At 42.9% G+C, this 27,380-nt stretch overlaps 1 protein-coding gene and 1 long non-coding RNA gene across 10 annotated transcripts in view; one reads left to right on the top strand and one right to left on the bottom strand.

The window, feature by feature from the left end:
• The window catches only part of BACH2 (BTB domain and CNC homolog 2), a 194,097-nt gene that overhangs the window by 129,173 nt on the left and 37,544 nt on the right, over nucleotides 1–27,380 (bottom strand). For 5 of the 9 annotated variants that reach the window (XM_027695248.1, XM_027695232.1, XM_027695240.1 and 2 more), the window contains exons 2-3: nucleotides 21,012–21,095; nucleotides 769–824 (exon numbers count right to left, since the gene is read on the bottom strand). The exons of 1 other annotated variant lie outside the window; for it this stretch is intronic. The gene's annotated coding sequence lies outside the window, so the exon portion shown is untranslated. Of the gene's footprint in view, nucleotides 1–768; nucleotides 825–2,569; nucleotides 2,591–17,691; nucleotides 17,737–21,011; nucleotides 21,096–27,380 lie in introns of those variants that run through there. 3 more of the 9 variants (XM_027695185.1, XM_027695176.1, XM_027695215.1) reach the window with 3 other exon arrangements.
• On the top strand, nucleotides 2,007–8,801 carry LOC113973320. The gene is made up of 3 exons (XR_003536190.1): nucleotides 2,007–2,115; nucleotides 3,403–3,461; nucleotides 8,691–8,801. It is a non-coding gene; the product is annotated as an uncharacterized LOC113973320 (long non-coding RNA).

Raw genomic sequence — 27,380 nt, 5'->3', positions numbered from 1 at the left:
GGACTGAGGCATCAGGAAGCCAAGTGAAGCATCAGCTCAAACAGAGCCCCAACGCCTGTTCCCAAACACAAGAACTTTGAGATGTGTGGGAAGCCCAGAGAGCACACAGGGCTACCTCCTCCTTAGGTAAACTCCTGCACTTCTCTAACTCTCTTGCCTTCCATTTTAGCACCTGTTGAGCAGACAGAAGATGAAATACTTGGGGCAAGACTTCCTTGCAGAAGATTTTTATTTTGTTCTTCATTAGCAGGTAGGCGACAGTCATAGGTATCAATGTGGGTGAGCACATGGGGGTTTTGTGGATGATAGAGCGTACACGTTTATTCCCAGGAGACTCATCTCACTTATTTGACACCCACGTTCGCACTTGCAATCACAACTGCACCAGCTACAGTTGTATTGGAGCCTCTGCTCTCAGTAGACTCAAACTCAGGATCCTTTATAGTAATGGAGAGCTTTACCAACACTATACCACTAATATCATCTGCCAAGATAGTACTTTTTATCATGTGTTTTAAAATATATATTAGTCTGATGTATTAGCCTGAGCACTTATTCCTGATCAACTTCATATAACAACAGCACTAAAGAAGACCAGTGATACAGGAGCTTTTGATGTTCCAACTTGCTTACAGGACCCAAATCTAAGAGACAGCAACATTGCATTGAGAAATGTCACATCAAGGTTTCCAGTAGCTTCAACATTTCCCATTTCATTAAATGACAAAAGAGCTGGAGAAAGGAGGAAACTATTTCTGCTCCACTTACTTGACAAATGCAGGAACCTGCGTATAGATCAACTGACACAACCTCTCTGGATCTTGCTGAAACACACAAACAAAGCAAAATCAACCCAGGCAACTAGAATTTGCTGCCATGGTTTAGGCAAATGGCTTAAAAACCAGAAGGTTTTGGATACCTTGGTTGAATGCTTCCAAATAACGAATAACTGCACAGAAGTATACAGTGAGCAGCAGGTTTCAGAATTCAGTGCCTATCTATCTACACCAGTGGTAATAAACAGATTAACTCTGTATGACAACTTAGCTACAAGTCTCAGCCTGGAAGCACTTCCCTCCCCCCTATACCTAAATCACAGTCAGAAATGCTCCAAAGGAGATTAGGGAGACGACTTTGCCATGCACAAAGTGCTAATCTAAATATGTTCCCATTTAAGTAGGTGGAGGTTCTAAATTTGACTGATATGGCAATGTTTGGTCCAGTCCTTTGTGTTTTTCAAGATTTGTGTAAGCTTTTAAAGCCTCTCATTTCTTTTAAAGCAAGTTTCACCATCCCTAGAAATGTTTTCTGCTCTTAGCCTTTTTGCTATAAATGTACTGACAAATTGCACATACACATATTCTGCTGAATCTAGGAAAATGACAGGGTTTGTGCTTCACCCGCTAGGTCTGAAACAGCAACAGCTGCAGGTGATGCTCTGGCTTGTGCCAGCATTTGGTAGCGGTGTTCTAGCGTACAAGAGGGATGGCTGCTTCATCAATGTGCTCTGTAAGCTTTTACACTAGGCAAGATCCCAAAATATAGGCCATTGTGTTTCTTATTTTTATCCATACAACACTGTTAAATCAATGGGATTTACATGGATTAGCAAAGGACAAACTCAGTCTATTTTAGTAATGGTAAAATGACATTAAGATTATAACCCATCTCACACTCCCAAGACTAATTACTTCCCAACTCAATGCATCAGAAGGCTCTTTCTGACTAACAGAGTCATGTCAAATGAAAATAAAATAGTGGTGGTTTTTTTCTTTTTTTCTTTTCTCTCCTTTAGACATGATGGATTTTAAAACTGAAAAGAATTAATTGCTTTGTTTTATTAAGAGTGAAAAAGAAGCACAGGCTGCTATGCTGCTTGGCTAGAAACACCAGACTCTCAGTCTGCTGTCATCTCACTGAACCCTGAATCATGACATCACATCTGGCCACAACGTAATTCCTTTTGGAAGATGGAGCTCTCATATACTCGTTAGGTTGCTGTTCTCCCCCCAGCTGCTCCTGAGTCTCTCACACGTGAACAACAGCGCTTGTATGGGAACACTCAGAGAAAAATGTCACCGAGGTTTTGAAATGATAATCAGAAAACACACTGTGGTATTAGTTCTGCTAAACATTATAAAAACTTGAATTTTAGTTTTTATTAGCTTCTGCAAGACTGAATTTCTCAGAATGATGTAACTGCTGCCTTAAAATCATCTGAAAATGTTTTTTTTGTCCTAACACTAAAGCTCTACATCTCCCCTCTTCTGAGCTATGTACAGAATAGCTAATCTGAGATCAACTCACACATTGGTTTCAAAGGGACACAAATATTAAATGGGCTGAAGAATATCTAGGACGATGCAGAGAAACATGTTTTGCACATGTAGGGACACAACTACTTTGGCATTGTGTAAGGAGTCACCAGCCACCAAAGGATGTGTGGCAGCTGCCCGTCTGCATGCTGCTCCCAGTGCAGGGCCACAACAGGCCAACTCGGCCCAGCCTAGCCTACGGCTGAAGTGGGTGACTCCGTTTGTAGCTGCTGGCAAACAAAGGAGTTACTTACTTTTAGTACAGTGAGGATTTCTACAGGCAGTAAGTTCTTAACTTGGAGCCCACATGGACAATGGTTCAATGGCTGCCTCTCCAAATACCTGTCCTCAAGTGCTGGTCCAGGGGCTGTATCTGCAGCTGTGGCAAAGCCCAGGGCAGCTCAGGCTAAGGGGGTCCCGGTGCAGGTCCACACACAGCTTTGTGGTCCCAGGGTGGGCACCTCTGACAGCATATTGAGTTGAACTCCTGGCTGTCATCAACCAAGACTGGTGGTTTTCACCGCATTTTCCTCCAGAAGGTAGTTTATTCTGTCTGCTTTGTTTTAAGCTGCTTGCACTCATCACTCCCCACACTCTCTGCAAATGAAGGCTGGTTTACAGCCTCTATCCTAAGAACCACATCTTCGCAGGGCTGCATGTGTGCACTACAGTTTAAGTACTCTGGGACTGCTCAGAGTGAAATGCATAAAATGCTAATGTATTACTAGACTCCTACAATATTTTTAAATAGCATCTCCAGTATATAGAACTATTTTACAAGCAAGTCGGTGTTCTATGACACCAAAGATTTTTATTTTATCTTTTAAAGTTTAAATATCAGAGAAAAGTGGGTGTTGATAGGATCTGCCAGCAGCACAAACAAAATGTACGAACTCAGACTAGAAATGAAACAATCTCTCCACAACAGGCAAAGTAAGGCAGTACAATGGAAAAAATTCCACAATACACACCACCTTAAAAGTATTGAACAAGCAAGTAGAACAAAGATTTCAAAGCACATTTGGACATGCGCTTCTTCAAGCAACATGTCAAACCCACTACCTTCTCCTCCCCTTCTCCTTGACAGATGGTCTGACTGGGCCCAAAGCCACACCACCAAGCTGTGATCCTGGCAAAACCCACAAGGTAAATAAGGTTGGGCATAAAGTACAACTGGATGGGAGGCATGTGAACACTGAAGGATGAGATGCTGGCAATTTAGCTAGCAGCACAAACTGCTCTGAAACAAGGGTTCAGTGCACTGCCAAGAGTGCTCTAGAGGTAGACATTAAATAGCCAGGGTTGTATCCACCTTCAGTTGAAGCTCATGTGTGTTTAAAAGGTTTAAATGCTTCAAATTTCCTGGGCAAACTCTAATTATCTTAATTTTTCTTCAAGCTACTATAAAAAACCCCAACAAAATCCTCAATTAACATTTATTGAATTTTGTTTTCTTCTGTGCTGCTAGTGTGGCATGAAGATGCCAGGAAGTGCTACCATGCTCCTTTGCAGGACTGGTTGTATTTCATGGGTACCAAACTACCTATACGTGTGCTTTGTAAGCGAAGCTGATTCCCTCAGAGCTAAAAAACACTGTAGCGATGCCAAGTCATATTATTTGGGCAATTTCTGTTGTTTTAGCATTGTGTAGTGGAACCATCTGCACAAGAACCAATCAATAATCAAAGCCAGCCACTGCCAGATGACAAATCCCTCCGCTTCTCCAGGTTTAAATGTCAAATTATTGGTGCCATTCGAATTCTGGTTTGCTTTTAACTTCAGATCAAAGCTAACATAGCTGGGAAGACAATACTTTTCACCCTCTGCCTTGCCCCCCTCCTCACTGCTCTGAAATCATCTGTCTCGAAGCCAGAAGTCTAAATGGAGTGTAGGGCGAGTTCAAAACAGGGAAGGTTGATGGGAGTCTACTGCCAATTCCACTCCGCAGTCACAGCTTGCTTCCACAGCTCCATTAGCTGCCTGCAATCAAGGGCGGACGACTCAGTCCTGCTTGCTGTCCAGGTTTAATAGGTTCAGCTAGCTAATGAGCAATGGCTAGATTGCATTCCAAGACTTCACATCATTCACAAAGCAGTTAAGTGTACACTTCTTGGGCTCCTCCAGGAGCCTGATAGGAGTGCCTTGTTCTACTGAGAGGATCACTGCAAGCCACAGTTTTCGAAACTGAATAGCATGACACAGTGGGAAACTGTCAGAATATTCACCTTCTTCAAGTATCACGCTGAATGCATCATTCCTTTTCCACAAGCCTCTGAAGGGCTCCCTTACCTGTACACCTCTGGATTATAGATTGCTCTTGCCAGATGAAACCAAGATCTGTAAGCCAAGGGGAAGCATCTCAAGTTAACGAAACAGATCTTTATTTTGAAAGCCACTGCAAAGGTAGAGGTACTTTTTATACCCATACTTTTTACACGTTCCCAGAAGGGAACTGCAAGGCACCTTGCAAACAATGTAACACATACCCAGATTTACAAAGCTTAGAAAATAAGTGACTTGAGTCCTTGGGTATTCTTCACAAAACCAGGATCATGTCCCCAGAGGATGAAGCTACCTCTGAGGGCAGAACTGGAGGAAAAGCAAGTATTTCTTTTTGACTTGCACATGCTGATTCACCCCCCCGTAATCTTGCACTACTTTACTGTCATTAACATATGTACCAGGGCAAAGATCCTACTTTTACAGGGAGGTAACTTCCCTGGAGGTACAAAGAATCCTCAGCCTTAAGTGGCTGATTCACAGTTGGACCAAAGCTGGACCCTCCACAGACTCTATAAGGACAACTTCTTACATCTGCAGGTTGCCTTTTGCAGGCTGTGCAGCTGAACCTGAGAGAGAAAGGAGTCCTGCTGTCAAGGACCTATCTTTTAAGACATGCTACTTCAACGAGACCATGAGAGCCATGACCACAGAGCTAGTGGGTAGATGGCAGTCACTTTGAGAGAATAAGGAAGAAGAGATGATGGTCATACAGTCTTCTCTTCTAATCCCATATACAGCACTCACATATGAGACTTAAAAAAACCTGGATACTTACTGGTTTATAACATTATTGCTAAAAAGAAAAGAACAACAACAAAAAAAAATCCCCAAACACTCAAGGTCCCTTCACAACCTATTTCTGTAAAACCAGGAATCAAAGGGATTGTTTGAATTTTTAAGAATCAGATTCCATTTCTCTGAGTGTACCTGAGTAAACTAAGATGAGTTTAAGGAGAAAACAACCAAAATAACCCCTCTTTACTCATTTACCAAAACAACTTGTCACTAAACTTCAAAAAAAGATTTTCACAATAATACAAGACTGGTCTTCTTACTTTAAATGCAAAACCCTGGTATGGAAAGGAAGCACAGCTGAAGGGTTATATAAGTTTTTTCTTCTATTATTCTCCATTTCCTTTCCACATGCCAGTCAAAACTATAAAATACTTGTGGGAGAAATGCAGAAGGCACGATTTCACATTCCAAAAGATCTATTTCCCTGTGCTGCATACAAGCCAGGCGACCACCCAGGAAAGTCAGGGAAACATGCTTTAGCCCACTAGTGCTGCAATTTTAGACTGACAGCCCTTCTCCACCAGGGCTTTGCCCTGTATTTTCTATGAGAAGTAAGCACCAAACCTGACAAGCAGCCGACACTGCAGCATCACCTCTAAGCCTGCCCTGAAACAGTACTGACAAGCAAATCTGCATTTTCTCCTCTTGAGAAGTGGAGCCAAGTGCTAAAATACTTTGAATAATCTATCCACAAGAAAGAAAGAGAAAAAAGGAGTACATAACCATAATACGGAAGCCTGTAATACTAGGTGCTCTTTACTTCTTAAAACCCTTCCATCCCCTATCCCTTTGTCTTCCATCACAATACTTTTCACCCCAGTTTTATTAGGGAAATGAGAGAAAAGATGGGTTATCTATAGTCTTGGAAAAGGGTATGACCAGCTATTTTCTCTCCTTAAGAGCTCATGACAATGTTATTTTCTTTTCATACATCAATCACAGAAAGGTTTGGTAACTGTTTCAGAGTCACTAAAAATTAATCAGTCTGTCAGAGGCCAAGCTGGTTGAGAAACTGCTGGCTGGAGCAACAGAAGTAGGCATGACTTGCCTTCAACAAAGAAGGCAGCATCTGGTTTTAGTTAACTGGGTAAAGGGCAGTAAAACTCAGCCAAGTATTTATTTATTGGACTGGAGTGCCTTCAGCAAGAGAGGAAGGTGAGACGGTGTAAGGTTTTTGTAGTCCCAATCTTGGAGGAGAGGTAAGTGAACTCTGGTTTTACTTTTGGAATAAGATAGCACAGAAAATCTTTGGTAGAAATGATGATTTATGAAAGGGATGTTCTGTGTGTGTGTGTAAAACAAAAAAGGTCTAAAAGCTCTAAAGCTTTCCAAGATGATTCCTTTTCTATGACCTATTGGACATTATTTTTTGCCAGCTCATGACAGTCAAGAGCATGAGAAAGCAACAACCCACTAGTGAGATTGTTGCTTTGCAGAACGATGCTTTCAGTTCAGCAGTGGGGAATGCTGACTGTACCCTGGGTGCCACTAAAGTGTACCCTGGGATCTCTCCAGCAGGAAAACCAAATAAATTTAACAAAAGTAACAAGTATAAATGGAGCTTTACCTAGTCTTGACCCAAACCTACACTCAGTGGTGTTGCTTAGATAATACTTCAGTACAGGCTAATATGTGGACCTACCAGCTGTGACCTTATTTGGCTCTTAGTTGTGTCCCCCTACTCAGTGTGAGGGTAACACAACAGGGGTGAGCAATGAGAGACCCATAATTCTGGATTCACATCAACTCTGGTGACCACAGACTTTCAGATCATAGCTGAGCAAAAACACATGGAGGTCCACCTGAGGATGCTGCAGAGGTTCGTTGGATGTGTGGAAGGAAGCAAGAAAAGCAATTGAGAGGAAAACTGGAATTACCTTGCAGTGTTTAGCTGGGACCATCAGCCTCTTGCAAATTCTGTGTATAATCTTCCACCACAATGAGGTGTTAGGAAGCCCAGGATGGGAGGGGCATGCAGATAAAAAAAAGAAAGAGGAACCACTTTTTTTCTGATGTGTGTATTCTATTCAGGTGAATCTTTTTTACCAACAAGCTCTTTTCCTGGAATCAGCACGGATGCCCAAATGTCACTCTGGGGCCCTCTGATAAACACACAGCATACCTCAAATGTTTAGGTTATGTTGTGTGTTTGTAGTAGGAGGTTTTGATGGGAATTCTGGAGGTATTAGGTAATTTTTAACAGAGACATTATTAAAACCTCCTGGCTTTTTCAAAATTAGAGTCATTTGGCTAAGGTTTTGTTATTTTCAGACTATTATAGTAACATGCTGTAATGTTTACCATCTGAAAAATGAGACATAAAGGACGGATCTTTATTGACATCCATCTCATTTCTTTCCTTAGTCACCTTGCATACAACTGTGCATATCATTTTTACACCAATGGATTTTGAACAGAGGAATGCTCTGACCCGCAGATTTCCCTCCACCCGCTGCTGCTCCTTGTCCAGTGCCACAGTCACCTCTCTCTCTCTCTTCCTTCTTCTGCAGCTCTTTGTTACTCAATGTCAGGGTCATCAGTGTCACTGGCTGACACGATTACTGCGTGTGACATTATACCACGGCTCTAAAGGAAACAGGCAGAGTGCAAAGGAAAAAAAAAACACCTAATCCAAAACCTGCAGCCATCCTAGGCAAAAGGGACCAGGCTCAAAGAGATATTAGCAATCTCAGTCTTTCCAGTTAAAGAGAAGGTCCTTGCACTGCGATAGACACATGTGGCATTTCAATGAGCTCCTACGCTTGGAAAATTGGTACACTTCTGCCTGCCCCAACACATATCCTGGAGTGCTCCAGTTCTCAAAGACTGAGGGCAAAGATCAGAGGAGGGGGCACAAAATGGTTAAATACAAACAAATGAACCAACACAAAAAAAAAAAACAAAAAACAAGCCACCAAAAAAACCAACCTAGCATCAGACAGGAGATAAAGCCTGACCTGTGATTCAGCAGATTTGAATGCTCAGAAGTACAGCAGCCTGTGCACTATTGAAAGACAGCAGCAGTCCATTACACATATTGATTTGCAGCACTTTGTCAGCACTAATGATGTTACCTCATTAAAAGAGATAAATGCCCTACTGTTCCACCAAAAGCATCTGCTCCCTCCTTTTCCTTGCCTGTTCTCCAGCAGGACCCTCAGCAGCAGCAGTGAAAACAAATCAAAATCCAACACTAAACTTGCTTGGAGCCACTTGCTAAGGTTGCTTTTTTGTTGTTTTAATGTTAATGTATTTATGTAAATTTTTTTAATGATGTTATTCTGTGTTTCCTACCAGGTACCTCTTCTGTTGATACTGAACCAGCACATGAAAGGAAAACAAAGCCCTGTGAACCACCATGGCCCACTGGTTTTCAAAGAACTTCTCAGAAAATAAACTAGTGTCTACCTCAAATAATTAATTCACTGTTGTGTAAAACAATACAGGCTGCAACTTCAATCACAGCAGGTGAAGTAAGTGCTAGTAGTGAAGTAGTAAGGGGGTGACAATGACTTCTGTCCGTTAACACCCTACAATGTGTTGCCACACTCAACAGTTTTCTCCCAACAGATTCCTCACTACATGCAAAGGTAGCAGTTTACCATAATGAATGTTTTATGTATTATTCCTTTGTGTATAGGGTCTCCAAAGTACACATTATTAAAGTCTACTAAACTCTCTATTTAGCAGAATTACCAATATGCCTTTGGGGAAATTATTACAATGAAGCTGTACCGGTATTTAAATTCCAGTTGTTCAACAATCTTTTCCTAATCACCAATCCAGGTATAAACATTAAAGTGCAGTCAGACTTCTTCCAGCGGGGCATAAACATGTCTATGAGCTGCTTATGGAAATTCATTTAAAAAAATGAGTATTTCAACTTGTCATGTTTTTCATAATTAGCCTCAGACAGCTACTGTTTTAAAGTAATAGGAACTCCGTCCTGATCCTCTTCACCAAGCAGAGCCCTCCTTTGGTTCTGCAATACAGTTGAGCCTGGTTACAAAACCAGTTAACTATTTGCAGCCATACAATTTCTATCAACATATCAGCATCTGCAAGGTATCAGCCTAATCAAGGAAAATTTGGCCAACAAGGTCTCATTCTTTACAAATGGCTTTTCTATGACAAAGGACCTGTCCTCAGTGCAAGGGATGGAGCAGTTCAAAAGCTGCTTCGACTCACTTGTATGCCCAGGTCCCTCTCTGGTCCAGATACTCAACTATCTGAGTTGTATGTGAAGCAACAACAGAGCAGCTACTAACTGTTGTTTGAGCCCATTTCCACTTTTAACCTGCACACTACAGCTATAACTAACTACTCTCTAAATGTGGTGGTTTCTTAGCAATGAGTCAAACTTGGTTCCAAATTTGTAAATGTGTGTCTGTACCTCCTGTGATAAGAACAAATATTTTTCCAGTGGGAAATATCATGTTTCTCAGGAGAAGAGGAAGTAAACTCCATCATACTAGAAATCACAGGACTCAGCTTTCGGCAGGGCAGGGGAGGAAGAAGAGAACTAAGTCCCAACCTTTCAGGTTTCCCCCATGACCTTCAATAAATCACTGTGTTCCTGCCTCCATTTTTCATCAGTATGAACTGCTTGGGTTGTATCTATGGGGCAGTCAGGCTCTCCAGCAAAGACAACCAAGCCAGCACCTAAACAGATGTCTTGTCCTTGCTACTACATTACACTGGCAGTTATACAACTTCAACACTCGTTTAATTCTCAGTCACCTTCAACAAAGAAAACAACATTAACGTATTGAAAAAATGCTGACAACAATCTCACAAAATCAGTGGGCACAGAAACAGAATACAAGTCACAGAGTTGCTCAGTGGGATTTTATCTCATATGAAGATGCAGAATTTAGGCCATCATACAACTGCATGTTTTGATATGCCAGAATTCAAAGTTTACATCTAAGTACAGATAAAAGGAGGACTAAGGTCATCACTGGAAGCTGGTATGTGTACTAAACATTCCTCTGACAAGTATGAATCAAATACTGTCTGCTCTTTTTGGCTCTAAGGCAGGCCTGCACAATGAAGATGTTTCCATCACGACCAAAAGTCCTTCAGGGAACAATCCTTGGAAAAAAAGCACAGCAAACAGGTGGGCATATTTTAGCCATACACTAATTCCCTCTAAACCAATGAACAAAAGTACTTCCTTTCTCCAGTTACAAACTCTGAGCCAGATCACCTTCTCTGTTTTACGTTTTACAAACATAATCTCATTGACTTTGCTCAAGTTACACACGCACGAGAGCAGATTTTGTCATCGTGCACCATGGGAGACCAAATCTCCCATAAGTAAGAAAGGAAACAATCTGTTCACCTTAAATGAAGTGGGATGAGGAACATCCCTTTCACCTCTAAAAAGGAGACATATGTCTAACAGACAAAGGGAAAACATCACTAATTTCACTTCTTCAGTTCCCCTCTCCACTAGAAAAGACTCTTGTACGCTTTAAAAGGATACATTTTTCAGGCTTTTAAGGTTACTTTATGTGACTGCAAATCAGAAGGCCAAAAATGTCAGTTGTTGGCTTAGAGATGTCTCCAGTGTTTACTTCACTATTCATTAAAGAAGTACCCCTTCTATCCTGTTTGACAGGGGTGGTAGAGATCAAGGGTACAGCTCTATTGCCTGAATTTGTCAGTCCCTTTTTCCTATCATTTGCTTCTTTACCTCAACACTAGTTTCATGACCACGAGGTGAGATGCTTCCCTGAGTTGCACAAAATCCAACCACATCTTTGGTTTAGTTAGTTGTTGACTGACTTCACCCCATTGAGCAGCTTATGGTCAGCTTCATAAGCACCAATGCTGGTGCAAGAGGGAATGGGGGAAGTGCTGGCTAAGGACAATGTGGGGAGAGAAAGAGGATGAGCAGCAGTAATTGGGAATGGTTTAGGCTGCCACAACACCTCTAGGCCCTGAAACCCGCCAGAAGACATCATAGGAACACATGACACAACGCACAGTGTGGCACTTAACAGGGGGGCATTGCAATACATGTGGCTAATGTTCCCATCTTGTTATGTTGTTGTGTTCATCATACCAGATGACAGACCTCACAAAAGCACCTGGCATTGTACTCAATGTCACTTTTCTTCCAAGGTATTGGGTGTAGGCCTTCATTTGTTACTGAGGCACGTGAACCAGCAGCCACCCCACACTTTGTCTCTCCTGCCACCTACTGTATGTGGTGGCATATTATGTGTCACCAACTCATGTGTGTCTCCATTTCTGTTTGGAAAAAACAACCTTTAGTTCTTCTAGAAGTGCCGCTGCATGCACACAGGGACTCCCTGCTGTCACCACTCCTCCAGCAATGCTATCCAGCATTTCCTGATGAAGGCTAAATGCAGCCCTTTGAGCTCTACTTAACTCACTGATGCTTCAGGGTTAAAATTAGCATTAAATACTAAAAATTCTCCAGAGTTTAGGGCATGAACTTCTCTCCCCCTTTGCCTCATGGAGAATTAATTACAGAAGATTTATTTTAAACACTGAACAGGCCATGATGCCCCGTAAACCTCTGTCCCTCAATTTGCTGTTACTTCCAATGACAACACTCACAAGGGGCAAAGCCCAGCAGAAAAATAACTTTGCATTGAGAGTGGGCAGGGGTGAAACTCTTGCTGCACTTGAGCTGCGTAACCAAATGAGTGTCACTCAAGAACAGACCTGCCAGATGCAAGAGTCTGTTTTAGACCGTGGTTGATCCTTGCCCTTTTAACCTCTTGCTCTCAAAACACACAGCTGAGCAGGTCTGGCTGTGCCACGTGTACCCTTGGCAGCACAGCGCTACCCAGATGTCCTCCCCATGTGGTCCCCCTGCCTACAACATCAATGGCTGCAGAAGGGGTTTCACTGACACTTGCCCAAGCAGTGTATCCAAGGAGGAGAATTCTTTAACCATAACCATCTGGGTTCTGCCATCCATCCAGACACCGTTAACCATAGTGAACGGCATCAAGAAAAGCAGCAACAAGTCTGAGCTGGTCCAGACTAGTCCAAGCCCACCACAGTGGCTTCAAACCCATTCACGGTACTATGTGGAAGCCAATAAGCATCCAACCTGAAACCAATTAGATAGATATCCCATGTTAATTATGTATGCAATCCTCCCAGAACACATGATAAGTTTATTTTCAGTATTTTATTATTAATTTTTTTGGTGGACATCCTGAGCGTCGCTCTGCCCTAATTGCCCACAAACTATCACGTCTCAACATCGACATTGCTGCTCTCAGCAAAGTTCGTCTCCGCGAGGATGGCAGCCTTAGAGAACATGGTGCCGGTTACACACTCTTTTGGTCAGGTAAGCCCAGAACCGAAAGCCGAATCATGGGTCATTTACCGCCACCACCTGTGACTCCTAGAACACTTCAGTCAACGCTGTCTCCGCACAATCCTAAACATCCACTGGTCAGATTATGTAACTAACACGTCTGTTCTAGAACAGGCAGCAGTCACAAGTATTGAGGCCATGTCGCTGAGAACACAGCTGCGTTGGGCAGGGCATGCCTCAAGCATGAAGGACCACCGCCTTCCCAAGATTGTGCTCTATGGTGAACTTGCCACCGGCTGCTGCAAAAGAGGAGCCCCAAAGAGGAGATACAAGGACTCCCTGAAGCAACATCTCAGCCTTGGCCACACTGATCTTCATCGCTGGTCTACCCTGGCCTCCAGTTGGGAGGTCTGGAGACACACAATCCATAACGCTGCTGCTTCTTTTGAGAACGCACGCAGGATCACCATCGAAGAGAAAAGACAACGCAGAAAGAATAGTATCCTGCCGATACCATCCAAGGAGTCTTTCTGCTGTGCCTTTTGCAACCGGGCTTGTCTATCTCGCATTGGTCTCTTTAGCCACCAGCGCGCCTGTAGCAAATGTGGGTACAGCCCTTCTCAAATCTTCGTTCATGAAGCCTAGCCATGACTATTAATTTTAAGAAAGTATTCAAATAGAAAACAACAAGCTGAATTTTCTAAAAGAAATCTCATTATTTTCTAGTAAGAAGCTAGCTTGTGGGTGCTGGTTTATTTTCCCATATATGGCATTCCCTTTTACCTAATCAACAGCTTGGGGCTCTATGACAGCAGCTATCTTTGATAAAAGGAGTATTCTGATGAAGGAGAAACACATCCAACATTTGCATGATCCAGTAAGCTATCAAATGTATTTATTTATGCTGTGACCACAGTAATCAAGAGGTATTAAATGTGGAATGGAGCATCAGTTAAATGCATTTTAAATCTGATTTTTCACTGGTTGCAGTAAGGAAATTGTTGACTAGCGGGCTCTTTAGGGTCTTTACAGGCTGCAGTTAGAGAAGTGGATACAGAAGATAAATCCCGCAAAATCAAATCTTACTTTTGCAAGTAATAGTGGTTCTTTCATCTTACCACTTAAAATTTGATAAAGTGAGAAAAAAACATTAATATAATTCAACTCACACATAAACTTCTCTGAAAAATGAGGACATCTCTTTTCCTTAAACAAATCTGACAAGGCTATAACTAAAAATATTTGTGTAACACACACAGTTCAGTATGAACAGGAAAACAACTGGCATGAGTAACCAGAATGTCTAATTTCAGCTATTTAGCCACCAAAATGCCTCAAGAGCTGTGACACATCCACTTAAAAGCTAAATATGGCCCACAAATAGATATTAAACATGAATGAATTTATCAAGAAGCAACAGTATGTTTCCATTAATCGTACAAAGGCTGCAAACAGGTTTAAAAAAAGATATTTCTACAGCATGTGATCAGAAAAGGCTTTTCCGACACAAATTTATTTTATTATGAAGTCAAGGCAAAAAACTAAAGGATCACATTAGCAGTTAGTAACACTATACGAACTCTCAGTGAAAAGCTAATGGAGTGAACAGAGCCTTGAAACAACTATTTTTTAACACAAACTTGAAAAACCTGATACTACAAAGGATGCTTGGACATCCTTGCTAGAAACTCTCAGACAACTTTTAAGGTTCCCTAAGGATGCTCCAAGGGAATTCAAGAGGCCAATTTTATACACAGACATCTGGATTGACGTATCACTAAACCAACATGCAAAGTTTAATCTCCAAAAGAACTTTAACCTCTGCTGTGCTTGACCGAAGGGAAGGAAAAGAGATGTAAGCTTGTTTCACCTATGGCCAGCGGAGACCCTCTAGCAGAAATGGAAGTCGGATGATGAGCAGGTAATAAGCTGCTCCCAGAGTTTTCCTTGCTTTGAGAGGAGTAGAGTGGCTGGGAGGTCTTCAGAGCAGATTCTACGGACAAGCTGTTAAGAGAAGATGCTATCCAGAAGCCTTAACAGGAGGAAAATGGAAGCAGGGAAATCACAGTTAATGGGATTTGGCCGTATCCAGAACATAGCTAGGTTTCGAATACATTACAAACAGTCCTGTGCTTCACTGCTGCACCAATTCATTGCTGGATGAGAAATTTATACAGATTTAAAGCTCCAGAGAAATTTAGATTAATCCTTTTAGAATAAATGTCGCCTCTCCCCTGGGATGTTGTCTAGGTGAATACATGACGAAGAGGAAATTGCCACCACTACACTAGAAGTTCTGTGATTTTCTGTTAGGGGAAAGGTGTAGGGCTGGAGATTTATTTATTTTGAGGTTATTTCCTACGTCTCATAAATGAAGGCTTGCCCCATTCATTTTAGATACACCACATACTACTATATAATTTGCCTAAGTTTTCTGAGGGAGAGAATCACTATCTAATCCTGCCAAGAGGATAATCTGAGGTCAAACGTAAAGGGTTACCTCTCTTTCAGAGCATCTCTCCTTGGCACAACATAAGTAGGTTGAGCAACTTAGCAGGAAGTTCTCAGTGGCTCCCTCATCGAGCTTTGGTGGGAGCCTCCTGCTCATCCTCCAACCTAGATGGAGGGAGTTAGTTGCTTAAGGCAGCAATGAAAGAAAAATTGCCATGGATGACATCCTCTACCCATGCAAACTGATGTCAAGCATGAGACATGATACAACATGTATGAACTCCATATTCATCTCTCCTCAGATCCCAAAGGAGGCAGCACCTCCTCTCCTCAGTACGAGAGGACAGAAGAAGCCAGTAGTAGAGAAATTTCTAGTCTAATCATGAGACAGACAGAAGAATGGAAATGATAGGAGAAGTGAGATAAAAGAATTAGAGGGCTGATAGCATCTGATAGACAACACACTTTTAGAAGAAGGAGAGGAAGTTGAGCGGCTGTGAAGGAGGGGGAAGGAAGAGTAAGGCTGATTTTCCCGATAGACAGGTCATGAACAGTTCCCGAAACCTGCCTAGCTGGGCTGGTTGTCTGACGTAAAGATGCAAAGAGCAACACACGTGGCATGTTTGAAACAGAAAAAGGAGACATTGAGGAGTGGGGCACTCTGCAGGGGAATTAAAAACCTGCAAGTCTTTTAAGTGCCATAAATAGAAATGAAGCTATTGAGCTTTCAACCAGTAACAAATGTGAACAGTTAAAAAAAAAGTTTTGCAGAATTGTCCACTCAGACAAAAATCTTAAAAACTGGCTCTTCAAAAATTTCTTTTCTTTTGAAAATCCCACACTCACTGCTGGGAGATTAGCTTTACAAAGTGAGAATTGAACTGGAATTGTAGCTCTGAGTAACAACAGGAAATGTTGCTCACAGCAACAGAAAATGTAGGATCATTAGGTATTTTGGGGAAGAGGGGAAAGAAAGTTACAATAACTATGCAAACAGAATAAATAACAATAGTGTTCTTCTCCAGGACCTTTTTGAGGATCTCAGAGCAATCTACAGCCATTCCCCATTAAAAGCTGCTGTGCTACGGTCACAGCTTATCATACCATCTAGGTCCCAAACCTGGCTGTATTTCTCATTTTATACTTTTACCCTTCTGCTGATCCTCACACCAGACATCAGCTGAGGGGCAGGGACCCCATTGTGGGTTTTTGCAGTGCACGACCCCAGCCAGGACTTGGGGTGTTGCCAAGTGCTCCTTCAACATAAATAAGATGGCGGCCTGATCAAGAGACAGGGAAGACAAAAGGTTTCCACCAAGTGAGAAAACTTGTAAGAAGAAGAAGTTAAAGCTCTCCTCACACTGAACATGCTGTGCTCAGTGGCACAGCCTAGCAGGGCAAGCGGGCTGGGAAAGCCATCTTTCAGACAAAAGTGTAAAAAGAAGCAGGACGAGTAAAAGGGAAAGACAAGGTCAAGTTAGAGGGAGGTAGGCTCCAGACAAACTCTTCCCTCCACAGAGGAAATCACCTCAACAGACACTGCTGTGGAGTCTGCAGAAGATGCTACTCAGCAGGGGAAAGGGTCATGCCAAAATACAAACCCATGTTTACATGCTCCTGCAAGTTCTGTAACTGTAGCTGAGAATTTTAGGAAATGCTTTGCATTGGATTTGTTTTATTGCATGTTTCCCACCATTTCCAGTTCCAGTTTCTGGTCCTACTCTTGATTTTAAATTGTCACTGGGACAAAACAGCAACATTCAGATGCTAAGAAAACTGGAGTAACTGGAAGTTATATTAACAATACTTAAATGCAGTCTATTTAAAGATTTGAACACATCTTGTTAGAACACTGCATAAATTAACCCAACCTAATTCTCTGGGATGTAACAAGATCTGAAAAGCTCCAAGTCTCATGTTCTCTCTTACCACCCACTTAAAAAACCCAAACCCAACATGCTGGGGTTAGCTCAGGTTGCAAACGAAAACAAAATTCAGATTCAACTGAATAAATGTAATTTACTCCCTGATGCAACGAAGCTGATGCCATAGCCAACTCAAAACCAAAACAAGAAGAGGTTCTCTCCCACCCCCCCTCCATGCACATCCACCCTCGTTATCACTCTTAATTATGCCCCAGCCCAGCCCGCCCCCTCAGGATCCTTCATCCCTCCCCACCATCCGAAACCATCACTGGACGGAGCGAAGCATGCCCTGCTGCCACTGAGCTCCCAGTCTCGGCCGCCCCGCTTGCACTGGCGGCCAGACAAAGCAAACTCCAGTTGCATCACGGAGCAAACTCATTTTCCAGCAACCTCCCAGCCCGGAGTTTACCGCTACTGTAATCCGGTGCTGTCAACAACGCCGCCTTTGTTGCATGCCTGCGTGCGCCGCTGGCTTGTTGGTTGGGTTGTTGTTTTTTTTTTAATTTTTATTATTATTATTTATTTTAAGGAAAATTTTTGTTGTAAATGAGTAATCTGTTTTCGAGTGATTTCTCCTCTGTGCTGGCTCCACCCTATACTGTAAACGAGACATTACCTTATACAAGAATGAATCTGCTGCATTCCTCTGTCTAGCTGCCTCGCAGCACATTTCCTACGCTCGCAGCAGCCCCGGCAGCGCACGCTCTCCCACCCCTTCCCCCCCCACCTTTTTCTCTTTTTTTCTTTCCCCTTTTTTTTTTCCTTTTCACTGCCTCGCTGTGTTTTTGTGTAAATGATCTCACATGACTCAACAAATCCATCTGCCTGGAGCAGGCCAAGTTTGGAGCCTTCCCAGGAGGGAGGAGAAGAATTGCTTTGTGGAAAGGACCTGGAGCTTTGCCCTTTCTCTGGCTCAAATTACCCGCCTGTCAGGCCTGACGGATTTGGCTAAAAATAAAAGGAAGCGGGCCGTGAAAAGGAGATGAATGAGCTCAGCAGTTCCTTAGATAACATGGGTCTGGTGTCGCCCAAAGATCCCAGAGCAGGAACTTCAGATGCCGGACATGTAAATGCAGTGCTGCAGCCTCAGTGAATTCAGCTGCTCGAGGATCAAGAAAAAAAGGAACAAAAAAAGGCAAAACCAACCATATGTTGTTGGAAATAAATGGATTAAAGACACCCAGAACGAGAAAACTGCCGACCATAGGATTTAGGCTTGTAAATGGGGAGATTTACAGGGTTCCCAGTGGGGAAAGGGGGCGTGGGGGGCGTGGCAGCGGGCTGTACATGATGTCAACCTCCTGCCCTGACCAGGGAGCCTCAGCATCCTTCCTGCAAATGCCTGCCCAGCGCCCGCAGCGGGTATTAAGCACTTAGTTTGGCAATGTAATGACACACTGCAACAATCTGTAATGCGAGGCAGTCAGCAAAGCCCTGGCTCGAAAAGCTCTTTCTCCTAACCATTAACCATATGTTTGGCTCTGCCGCCGCCCAAGCGAGCGGTTGTTCCAGCGCACCATCTGGTTTCTATCCACACAAGCAACTGCAAAGCACACAGTATTTCCCTCTGGAGCTGTGTCTTCCTCCCTGGCCCCTGCTCCCTGCCCGGCCCCCCACTCCTCCGCTCCCCGTTTTCCTCCTTTGCCCCCTTCCAGCAGCAACTTCACCTCTCTGTCTCATTGATGCTCAAGGTGATGGAGAGACTGCAGCTGCCCCGTCAAAGGTGCAGCAGACGAGCAGGGATGCTGTGCTGCCCTCCGTGAGCTTACACTCCTGCACGTACATTCCATACACTCACACACACACATACACACAGAGGAATTGCATCCCGCATCACTGATGCTTGGGGTATCACATTAAAAAACAAGTGTGTTCTTGAATGGTCCAGGAGCCACTGCAGTGCCCATCGCATCGCACTCACGCACACATGCACACAGGGACTGTTCAGTTTGGATTACATCAACTCCATGCTGACACTGCAGAAGGACCTCAAGAATGTACCTAACAACAGGAGGACAATTAGCAGCGTTATCTACTGCTCCCAAGTAGGGTTTTCTACGCACATTGGGTGTTGGTCCCCAGTCCCATCAAATTAATAAGACTCTGGGGGGAAAAAAGAAGAAAAAAAAGGAGAAAAAGAGGAATGGAATGAGAGAGCGCTAAAGAAAAAGGAATGAAAATGTTTACTTTTTCTGTGATAACTAGACAAGCTCTTTCTAAAAGTATAAAAAAGGCTTTCAAGTGTCGTATTTTAGAAGGCCTTGTACCATATGCTTACTTTACCATTTTATGAATTCTAACTACTATTTATGTTTTTAAAGCACTTCCATTGTTCTGTTTATTTCTGAAGTACCTGTGGGACATCAGCAGTAATTTCCCCCTCAGGTTGGCCAATTGAAGATCAATCATGACCTACTGCAAGTAAGTATTCAGGGATGCAAGCAACAGGATATTCAGCAAATCCAACACTTGCTCCTTTAAAGTAAGTTTATACTCTGCAATGAGTCACACATACAGTGTTTATCCAAGTTACTAGTGCTACAGGGAAAAAAAAGCCCATTACATTTACAAATACATAAAAATCACAGCTGTAAGCACCCAACTGCTTACACGAGGACTTGTTTCTACAACTGGATATTGATTTTTTAATAATGTGTCATTATACCAATGTTGATATAGCAACTATCTTCTCAGAGTATGCAGTTTAATACTAAAAAGAAGCTGGCTTTAGGAAATATCAAATCCACACCCATTCACATGCTTTTCAAATGTCCTTCTTGGTCACTACTATAGCAATGCAAAGCCACAACGGCTTTTTTCCCCACCTTGCACCTAACAAAGAAAATGGACTCGCCAGTTTAGAAACAGCTCAGTCTAAGACAACAAACTTTGCTGATCTGCTTCTTAATAAAATACTGCAGAACCTCTTCAATCGTTACTGGAAACCAAGAGGCTATGTTGGAAAAGATGCACATTTTTCAAACTTCCTCCATACAAGAAATCAGTGCATGAAAAAGTGCACTGTAGGCCCTTATTCTGGAATCAAATACGTATGGGGAAAACAATATGCTTATGAAAAGCCCGGTGACTTCACCAGAATTGCTTAAGAAGTCTGAGGGTAGGATCTGACCCCAATTACAAATGTGGAGTGGAATTAGCACTGTAAACTCCCCCAGCCTTCATCTTTCAGTTCCCTTCAATGAGGGAAATAATTAAACTGATTAAAAACATGAGATACATTTTAGCTAGCAACTTACACTTCCTACAAAACAGGATGCAAATATGTTGAAGTCCATCACTTTAAGATAGTATGTTGCAAACATATTAGTACCATGCCTAAACATCACACATTACGTTTCCTATAATCATGCAAGAGAAATTGTCTTCATTCACACACAGAAAACAACTAGCAGTAGTCCTCTAAAGCAATAAAGGTCTAGGTCTGGGTCTTTTAGCAGATAATGATCTGCTCCGATCCAGAAATCCTTTAAAAGGGGGAATTCAAGGGAAATATTCATAGATTCAGAGTTCTGCAGTCTGAAGGGACAGCTAATCATTTGACCTTCTTCCATGAAACAGGCATGGAGCTTCCCTGCCTACATCAACGCAGCTGTAAGAGGCTGAATGAGAGAATCTCCTAGGGTTAAAAACAAACCCATTTAAAAAAAACCAAAACAAAACAGCCTCAGATTCAACAGCCTGACATAAAGAAGGAAGCTACTGCAGCCCCAGCAACATTCTTCTATTCAGCAACCACCAGTGCTGTGTGAACACTCACACCCTTTCATCTGGTCTGAATGAATTAACAGCCAGCTACTGGGTCTTGTTATACCTTGTCACCTTCCTCTACTCCTCAGCCCCTGACAAAGGGCCACTGGCAGCCTTGAAAGCCAGCCAGTGTTCAAAGCACAATAAAAAGCAGTGTCACATTATTACCTGAATCCACCGAGTCCTCCTGTCAACGACGTTTATGCAATCACATTTTTCTATTTTTAAAAACTTCTCTCTTGCCTCATTGCTCTGTGTGAAAAACAACACAAAAGAGAAAATTGATTAATTGCATGCACTCCCAGCAGATATTTAGGTTCTTTGTTTTCTGCTTCATCTCATAAAGACATTAAACAAGAAAAAGTCCTTTCCACAAAATCACCCATTGACCAAACAGAAGCAACAGATATCAGTTTGGAGAGGTAGATGAGGTACCACAGCCCATCACTTGTAGAGCTTCACAGGAGAATGCAGCTCTCCTGTGCCCATACCCTCTGCCCTCTTCCCAGGGCATCCTGCCCAGCAGCACTGGGACCAATGCCAAACAGACACAGTGCCACCAAAAGCAGAAATACGGGGGGAGAGAAAGCTACTTAAGTTTCTTTCAGTTTCAACAGTAAAGACATGCCTCTGATAACCACAGCAGTGATGTAAAAATAATACTTGCAAAATTACTTTGACAGTGGATTACTTTATCATAAAGTTTCCCTGAATTTTGCATCTACATTACTGAAGTAGCAACTCCACTTAAAATTCTCAAAAGGGTCTTTTAGTGTCTGTGTTTACTCCTTACTTCACATATTAGTAGCTTTAAGTTTTAGTGTCAAATTCTCCTACTGATCCATCAATGCACCAAAATATACACTCCATAGAAGACATTTCTACATTTAAATAAGAAAGAAAAAAGCCCATATAGTAGAAACCCAACTGAAGATACAACCTCAGCCCTCCACCCCACACCTCCCCAACCTCTCCGAATGGCCAGAAGACACATCATAAATAAAGGAAACTGGATTTCCAGTACTGGAAATGCCATTACTGTAATTATTTTGTCACTTTCTTTGAACGCAAACAAAACAAACCCCTTCACTTACAGAGATGCAACTCAACCATGTGTACATGACCCCTTGCCTACCTCCACAAGCGCATACAAAATTAAACCCAGACACATAGCATGGGGTGGGGGATATAGCTGTGATACCCTTCCTGCATTTCAGGGCTCAGGCATTTGGCAACATGGATGTCTGCCAAAAAGTTTTATTGCAAGATTTTGGTCACAGTGATCTGATTGAGCCATTCCCAAAAAAGGTGTCTGGAAAGACAAAATTTTGGCACCCTTGGAACAGAGAGTTTAAACCTGGGTTTAGCCAGATGCCACACTAAGTAAATAGCACAGTCTAGTTCAGGGCTGAGAAGAAGAGAGGTGACCTTTGCCTCTGGCATCTGCTGCCAACCAGGGGAGGGCCACCTCCCAAGCAGGGATGGGCACCAGCTCTCTCTCCTGCTCCAAATGACCTTCCTACCACAGCCTGGAGCCATCTATGCTCAACATAGAGCAGCCAAGAGTTGGGCCAGGCATCAGCAGGGAAAAACATGTCAAAAAAAAGAAATTTCACTTAATGGGGACAGAAAATTGGAGGGAGGATGGGGAGAGGGTAAGAACCTGCTTAGGCACAGAGGGCTGCATGGTGGCTGTGCAGCTGCAGCACTGCCAATGAACCATGTTCAAGTCTCTATGACACCAGTGGACACTGTTTGCCATTGGTTTGCTTCTTGCAAAAATCTTTGGTGTACCACAGGTAAGCTGCAAGAGAGAACACTGCTGAGTTCAAGCACTCAGCCCTCAAAATGGAGGAAAATGTGGCAGGTGAGTGCTGCCCGCTGTGGCTGCCTTCACTCTTGGCATGTGGGATGTACCTGAGCCGTGCATCAGGGCTGCGGGGTAAGAGCACATGACAGCTCTAACAGCTGTTGGCAGCAAGGATGGCAGTCGCCCTGACACTCCCTGCCACTCTCTCAGTGCCCAGGCAGACGAGTTTTGCCTTGGAGAGCTGCCACACAGCTCTGATGCAGCACTGTGCCAGTCATTTAAACCCAGCACCTCTCAAGTGGCCATTAATGAGTTCCTAACCAACCTGAACTCTGGCTTCTCTCAACTAAAAATAACGAACAGTCACAACAGAAGGGGACTGCATTTCTAGTACATGAAATACTACACAGCATGGAGACATGTCAGCGGCAAGGCTGTAAGAACCTCAGGATCCTTTGTCCTCTTGTTTTAACTCTCTTCCTGCAAAGAAGTGGTGGCGCTTCCCAAATCATTTGTCAAACCCTCAAGCCTGACACTGGCAAACAGAGTAAGATCATGAGGAAATGACAAACTTCTTCAGTAGAATTTGAATAGTGTGCCATAAATAAAAATTCGGGCCAAACATGGGACATCAGGGAAAAAACAAGATGCTGAATAGGGAGTTTGCCCAGGGCTTGCCACTACAGCTGTACCCTTGGCACTAGGCAGGGGACTTGCAGAAAGAGAGAGACTTGACAACTGTCCATACATTTACAACACTTAAAATTAGGTTTGCACAAATCCGTTTTAGATCTGAGTCACACTTTGAACTGAGTTATAGAATCATAGGATGGTTTGGGTTGGAAGGGACCTTAAAGGGACCATCATCTATAATGTTGCAATGTGCTTGTGTATGAAAATAAAATTAACAGCAAATAGCTGAAACTGCTTTAGCTATTACGCTACCTTAGACGTTCATAGCATATAACAGCAAATAACAGAGCATAGGTCTACAGTCAACAAAATGCAGAACGCAGGAAGACAGTACTTAAAGGTAAATAATTCAGGACTTGAATTCGTTAAGGTAAATAATTCAGGGCTCTAATGAATTCACTGACTGCAAATAGGGAGTTCCACTGCTAGGAACCCTCCAAACTGTCCTACATCCAATCCTCGGGAGTGCAGAGCAGAAAACTGTGAGCAGAAACATGCCTCAAACATTCCTGGCTACGGCAGCAAGGACTCTAAGACAAAAGGAGTCTTGGACAGGAAAAGGTGGCTTCAAATGCTGGTTCCAGTGCCCTATACTGTGCCCATGAGCTGCTAAAAAGGAGATGCTGTTTCAGAAACACCACATGGGCAAACAGTGAGGTGGCTGGGAAGCAAGAAAGCTGACTTGACCCAACAGAAGCATTGGAGAAACCCCTCAAGGATAGCCAAGACAGCAGTTTGGTCTAGCAGTGCTAAAAACACAGAAGACTGTGGTAAGGCTATAAGCTCTTTGCTAAATATGACAGCCCATGGATGAAAAGAACCCAGACAAATCTCCGAGTCCTCCTCACTTCCCTTGCCGATCTCTCTTCCCTATCCTTTTTGACTGGCTATGATCAAATGCTTTTATCAACACCTGGGAATTCCTATGCATCTGTCAAAAAGCATCTCAGCCAGCCAAATCCCATCAATAACCACAGTATAAATCCTCATAAATTCCTAAATTACCAGCAAGTCTCAGCCTTTCCAGCCTGCACCCTCTAGTTCCAAGGAGCCATTCACAAGCAGCAACTATTCCTGACCAAGCAAGGAAACTGTATTAAAGTGGACATACAGCAAATTGTCAGTTATACAATGTTGTTGCTGCTAAAAAACCTCAGAGGATTTTTATGCTGTCTCACACATACAAAAGTAGTATGTAAAAACACCCTGGAGTTGCCTCACACCCTCTTACAAGACCTATATGAAACCAGACTGTGGAAGAAAATCCCGCCTTTCTCTGCCAGACAAGGGCACATCAGCAGCAATAGCCAAGGCGCTGCAAGGTTGCTGACGATCCTGGAAACACTGTATGGGAACATGCCTGCGGATCAGCAATTGAAAACACAACTGCTGTTCTTGATCCATGCCCAGCGGAGACAGAGATCTCATCGCCAGCAGAGATCTGGGTCACCACCAGGAAGCTGGAGTTATCCCAGCACCATCATCTTTTAGGTAATGCTCCCAAAAGGGGAAACAAATATGTGGCAAGGTTTCATCTGACAAGATGCTGGGTGTAAACAAAACTAACAACTGGGGGTTTCTTTGCTCCCTGGTGATACCATCCGAATGGAAAAAAAACTCAACCAATATCGCCTGATGCATTGTACGCAAACTGCTTTGCAGAAAGAGTTTGCTGTAAATGCAAGGTTTAGTGTGCAATGTCTCAAGAGCTAGCAAATGCACCTCGATTGCCAAAGTCTGCCTCCTCCCAAAAAACAGGCTAAAAAGTATTTGTTTGCCTATCCTGTACTTCAAAACTGAAAACCCAAACATGGGGAAGGAAAAAGCTAGAAAGACAACGAAGTATCAATTTTAAACCTATGATGTTTGTGAAAAATAAACGTTCTGAGTCTCCATGTAATTAAATAGCTGACACTTATCCATGCACAGGACTGAAAACTGAATCAACCTTCTATCTCTGCTAACCAAAGCTTTTGCAATCTTCCTGTATGCCATTTCCTTGTTTACATCTCATGGTACAGGAGTTCAACTTTTGGAGAAATACAAATGGTGAACCTAGAAAGTGAAATGTGATATTATTTACAGAATAGGAGAGCATGCTGTTCACAGGAATTCGTAGGCGCACACATCCCAATCCTGTTTCTCACCCACTCCTGAAATCCTGTACCAACCAGATTAGCCAATGTGCACATGCCTGCACTCTTGCGGAAACAATAGTCTCTTTCAGTCCATACAATCTTCTGAAGAACCAGGCAAAAACGTCATGGGAGAAGTTAGGAAATATCTGCAGAAAACAGTACACAAGATGAAAGGCAGAACAAGCCTTTTAACTTGCACAAAGTGTACATGGAGGATAAGTGTAGAACTTTGTTACCTAGCCCCTCTTCCAAAGGGCTTTTTTTTCCCCCAGGATGGAAAAGGGGGGGTTGTTGAAACAACTTTAGAAAATAAAACACTGGGGTGCTGGACTGGCTCTCTTACAAACAGACCGCTGCAGGCAAATTCAAGCTCCGGGAGCTGTATGGCAGACCTGGGAGCCAATACATGCTCCCCTTACATGCTGGGATCTCCTGCAGATGGCAAGGATCCTGGCTGGCATGATCAGCCCTCCTGCTCCCAGTGCACAGCGCTCCTCCCTTCATTCCCCTCCCAAACACCACTCTGATGCTGCAGAGGGCACAGAACTATTTTTTAATTAATTCAGCAAAAAGTTTAAGCTGCCTCAGGGTTAAGCTAAACATTTTCTGTCTTTAACCACTACAGAAGAACTAACTATAGAGAAAAAACACTTCACCATAAGTCTAGGGAATTGAGGACAGAAAAGTGCAAGAGAGCCACCCCTGACCTCTCAAAATTTTGCCTCCAGAGGACTCAAAAATAAGAAACTGAATTTTTAATCACCTGGGAAATGGGGCAGGGAGACTCACTCTCAGTAACATGGTTGTGAATATCACATAAAAGGCATTATTGAGTTGTACTATCCACCTTCTGTTCCAAACTGTAGGCCTCCAAGCAACCTATCAGAAAAAATCCACCTTCCCACGCCATCAGGAAAGCACTAAGCACTCAGACACATTTAAAAGGGATACAGTTCTCCAAATACTTGTTTCTCCTCTCACAAGGGACTGTAGCTCCTGCAGGAAACACATGCTCCTGTAACAAAGCAGGTATTCTTTGCATGTACTCACACTGTTGATTATTTTTTAATCATCTGGCATGCATCTTCCTACAGGATTCCTCATGTTAAGGGAAATACTAGCATTAGCTCTGCAAAAGAACCCGAACGCCACGAAGGTTAATAGTTGCAACTGTGGCTTGAACTCTGCCTCTGCCTTGTGCTGAGCAGTCCATACAACCACTGGCATCTTACCTCGTGTGCTTCCCCTCAACTCATGCTTATTCTTTGCAGGATTTTACTACACAGTTCAACTAAACTTGATGGTAAGTATTTTTCAAACTGTAGGAGCGAGTCAAAGCATATTTTGATGTATCTGATTGCACAGAGACCATATGATTTTGTGAAAGCTGGTCACAGAAGAATATAAGTTGCTTTTTCATTCCACAGCTCTGAGAGTCAAAAATAGAGTGTAGGACCCTGATATATACCAGATGTTTTAAAGTAAGGTGGAAAAACTGGTGTGGACACGTTTGTCCATCATGAAAGCTTCCTGACAGCTACCTACTGCCCATGCTACAGTGAGCAGGCTTGTTCTGCCTGTGAAATATTACAAGCCTAATGGAATGGGAGTATTCACAGTCTTCGTGCACATGTATATTCCTGTTCTCAATCCTGCTCTCTTTTCCTGAAAATAAATTTGACAAGTCCATCACTATGACATGAGAAAGCCTCAAAACAGAGCTCATTTTGTTAACCATACAGAATCACAGAATATGCCAAATTGGAGGGGACACACAAGGATCATCAAGTCCAGCTGCTGGCCCAGCACAAGACCATCCCCAAGAGTCACACCATGTGCCTGAGAGTGTTGTCCAAATGCTTCTTGAACTCTGCCAGGCTTGGTGCTGTGACCACT

Source organism: Neopelma chrysocephalum, unplaced genomic scaffold (assembly GCF_003984885.1).
Source record: "Neopelma chrysocephalum unplaced genomic scaffold, ASM398488v2 Primary Assembly neopelma1_23b, whole genome shotgun sequence".
Classification (NCBI taxonomy): Eukaryota; Metazoa; Chordata; class Aves; order Passeriformes; family Pipridae; genus Neopelma; species Neopelma chrysocephalum.
The sequence above is the reverse complement of the archived record's forward strand: the minus strand, read 5'-3'. Positions and strand labels throughout refer to the sequence as shown.